This window comes from Eriocheir sinensis, chromosome 21, assembly GCF_024679095.1.
Source record: "Eriocheir sinensis breed Jianghai 21 chromosome 21, ASM2467909v1, whole genome shotgun sequence".
NCBI lineage: Eukaryota > Metazoa > Arthropoda > Malacostraca > Decapoda > Varunidae > Eriocheir > Eriocheir sinensis.
The window spans coordinates 11,142,375-11,146,886 of record NC_066529.1 but is presented as its reverse complement, the minus strand read 5'-3'; positions in this window follow the sequence as shown (position 1 = coordinate 11,146,886).

Below are 4,512 nucleotides of genomic sequence, written 5' to 3'. Positions count from 1 at the left end.
TGTTTTTTTGTTTTGTTTTTCAATACCAAAATTGCATAATGTTTTGTATTTATAATTATGTTTCTGCCTTTTAGTGCTCATTGTAAGAGCACATACATGAGTATAAGGGCTGTAATACAAATTAAACCAGAGAAGTTTCGGGTCCTTACAAAGGCTGGTCTAGGGGCCGTATTACAAGTCCAATCCAAGAAGTTTTGGGTCCCTACAGAGTTCAGGATGAATAACTCGGTAGGGACCTGAACCTTCTCAGATTCAACTTGTAATACGGCCCTAAGCCTGAGAGTAAGACCAGCAGGCTATGTTCACTAACCCATCCTCCAAAATTAAGCCGAGGTGTGAAACAAAGCCTTCAAAACTAAATCATTCAATCACTCATTGGGGGCATATGCCAGGGGGTGAGTCACCTCGCACCCTGCGATGCCCAAGCCCAGGGGTCCCTCTGGGCAAGTCTCCATGCAGGCCCCCTTCCCATCCTGAGTACTTCCTGGCAGGGTCTATTACCTTGCTCAAGCCACACACTCTGTGGACCCACCCATGGCCCCCTCCACTCAGGATTCTCTTAAAGAAACAATCCAGTGAGCAGGGTCAGCTTCTGGGTGCCGTGCCACTTACCCATTTGCCCGGAGGTGGCATTGACGGACTGTGTGGGTAATATGCTGAATCAGTCTCCAAAGTTAAAATTGATCATAAACTTTATTTTGACATTCAATTCAATGCTTCTGCCCAGTTTTTCAGGGTAGCTTTTCCCTGATATGAATACTAGATGGAAAAACGTGTATAAACTGGCAGTCATACACTAAAGTCTGACTCGGCTAAACGTGCGGTTGGGGGGTTCAGAATAGGGGGATCCCCTTGTACAGCTTTCCCGCATGTCTCCAAGCCCGCGATGTAGAAATGTTCTAATATAAGTAAAACCACGACATAAAAAAAAAAAAAAAAATATGCATACACATTTAATCTTAGTATTATAACATATGAAAGAACAGTCAACTTATTATGGATAAGATATTTATAAGCATATAAAGAAATGTGGCATACATATTTTAGTGTTGCTAAAAAAAAAAGGCAACCAACGTGGGATTAAAAACGTGGCAACGCCGTACTCCCGTATATTCCCCAAAGGGCACCGACACCGCCGCACTTTAAGGTGAGTCTTACTATAGTCTGACCAAAACGAGATTGGTGGGTAGTGGATAGCTGGAGACCTGCGACAGACTGCAATACTGTGTCCCTCTCAACAGAAGGCACTGCATACTTCCTTAATTTAACTATTGAGCTCGTCCTCCACATTATCTAAGGCTATGATAACTCCCACTTACAATATTAGACAAGGAGTAGCGATAACTCACCCATTTCCTTTTGCTGCAATGGGGCTAAGCTGCTCACGATGAGGTATATACAGGGAAAGGGGTTCTTGCAAGCCTACTGAAGACTCTGCCATGTTCTCAGTGTTCTCTTGGCATTCAGAATGCTTTCTAAAGATCTTACTACCCACAGCAAACTCCATACTACACACACACACACACACACACATACACACACACTGTGCTGTGATCTCAGTCCTACCCAAAGATCGGTACTACGAGCTCTGTGGTCTTCCGTCGGGGAACGGCTGGCTGTCTCGAGAGACCCGCAGCAGACCAAGAGGTGAATTACACACACACACACACACACACACACACACACACACACAATAACGGTGTTCCGCAGGGCTCCCTTTCTGTTGATCATTGATGCTCGTCTTTACAAAAACAATGTTCTATCCACTTTTATGATGATGACTCTCTTTTGCATTACTTCAATGCTTTCAACCAAAGAGCCTCAGCAGAGATTACGCAACTCAAGGATGGATGCCACAGAACACTCAGCTTCAGTCTTTGCTATTATCCCTGGATGAGGGTTTCGCTATACATGTACTGACACATTGAGTCACCCAGAAAAGTAGAGTCCAAGCCACATATATTCATGAATTCGAAGTCTAATTTGATAATATTAGACTAATATGGAGACAAACGAGCACAGAATACTTCTGTATATTACTGTTAGGTATAGACAACTAGTCACACACACACACACACACACACACACACCGCTTCATAGCTCAGTGGATACCACCTTGGCCCGTCACCCGACAGGCCGAGGTTCGAGTCACGCTCAGCCACTAAAGTGTCTAAAGGTTTCTCGCTGACAAGAGCGGTTACTGTCCCCCGTAAGTAAGGGGGATTGGGGGAAGGGAGGGGGGAGGTGCCGGCAGCAGGTAGTACACATAGACCGGTCCTCCGAGCTCAAAAAGAGACTGGCTGGCGATCACGAGTCCAACATGTGATCAGACCGTGGGTGAATAACACACACACACACACACACACACACACACACACACACACACACACACACACACACAGCTCTTTTCCTCCCCCGCTCACTTCACCCTCAGATCATTCCCGTAGTCATTTTGTTATACTTTTATTCATATATTATTTTTTGGTCGCCGTCCAATACCGATGGCGAGGGGAGGGAAGGAGGCGAGCGAACCCTGTTCACCCTGGGGGAAAAATACGCCGGGTGCCATGGGGATCAATAACAAATGCGCGGCGCCGTTCGTCCTGCGTCTCACAGCTGGTGCACGGCTGGCCACGGCGAGGCACGGCTGGCCGGCTGGTGGCGAGACGTATGCTGCCGCCAGCACCACCACCACCACCATTATGACGACCACCCCCGACACCACTACGACCACCACCACCACTTCCACCATCCTACCTCCACCACCACCACCCCTACCACCACCAGCACCAGCCCTACCACTACCACCACTACCAGCACCACCACTAGCATTAAGACCACCACCACCACCACCCCTACCACCACCAGCACCAGCCCTACCACTACCACCGCTACCAGGACCAATACCACCACCACCACAACCTCCCCTTCCCTCCTCCCCCTTCTATACCTCCATCCTATGCTTCCCTTCCATCCGGTGTTCCTTTTTATCATCCTTTTTCTTAGTTATCTTTTTCTTCATCACCACCACCACCACCAACAACAACAACAACAACAACAACGACATCAACAACCACACCTATCACCAGCTTTCCTTCCGTCCTTTCTATACTTTCAATGTTCTTTTCTATCATCCTTCTTCTTAATTTTCTACACTATCATCACCATTCACCACCGTCATCACCACGTACCTCTCCCCCAACCTTATCTTGTTACCATTTTCATCTTTTCCCTTTATAGTACCACCACCACCACCACCACCATTACCATCACGCACCTCCCCCCCCCCCCCAACCTTATCTCTCTCCCATTTTCGTCTTTCCATTTCTATAGTTTCAATGTTTCATCTGTTACCACCACCACCACTACCACAATCACCACCACCGCCATTATCATCACCTAGAGCCCTTTCTATCTATCTCTTCTTATACTTTCTTCTGCCTCTTTCCATTATTCTTTTCATAACATTCTGTAACCTACATCACCGCCACCAACATCACTGCCTCCTGTTGCATCATTTTTTTATCTTTTTTTTTTTACCTCCTCTTCTTTCCCTTCCACCACGACCACCACAGTCATCACAACTAGGCTACCTCCCCTCCCTTCTCTTCTGTCCTGCCTCCTCTTTTTCGTTTTCCTACCCCTTCCTTTCTCTCTCCTTTTCTCATTTACTTTTTCTTTCGTTTTCCCTTCTATTTTCCTTCGTCATACATATCTACTATTATTTCTTTGCTTACTTTTCCATTTCCCTTTTCGTGCTCTGTCCTTCTCGTCCTTCTGTTCTTCCTTGTCCCTTTTCTTTTTCTATTCTTCCCTTTCTTCTATCTCACTTTCAGCACACCTCTATAATTTTTCCTTCTCTTCCTCTCCTTCTTTTTCCTTTTTATGGTTTTACTCTACGTTCATTTTTTACCTTATTTGCTTATCTTTCTCTTCTCCCCTTCCTTTCTGTTTCCCCTGTCAGTGTTTTACTTATGTTTATTCCGACTTTTCTTATTTTCATTATTCATTCAACTTCTCGTCATTTCGTGTTTCTTTCCATATACTTCTTTTTCTTATATTCACCTTTTTTATGAGTTTGTTCCTATACTTCTTTTCTTTCTTTTCCCCTCCCTTTCTCTTTTTCTTCTTATACTCTTCCACCATTTCCCTTTTCGTCCTTTTTTTCAGTCTTTTCCCTCGTATCTTTTCCCTCCGTATCTCATCTTCTGACCTTCCTTCCCTTCTTCCTTCCTTTCTTCCTTCCATCCTTCCTTCCTACAAACTTCCTTTTTCATAAGCATCCTTCCTTTGTTTCTTTTTTTTTATTCCTTACCTGCATGCTTTCTACCATTCCTTTCTTCCCCCTTCCTTCCTTCCTTCCTTTCTGCCTTCCATCCTTCCTTCCTACAAACTTCCTTTCTCACCAATATCCTTCCTCTGTTTCTTTTTTTCTTATTTTTTTTATTCCTCACCTACATGTTTTCTACCATTCCTTTCTTCTTCCTTCCTTCCTTCCTTGATTCCTTCTTT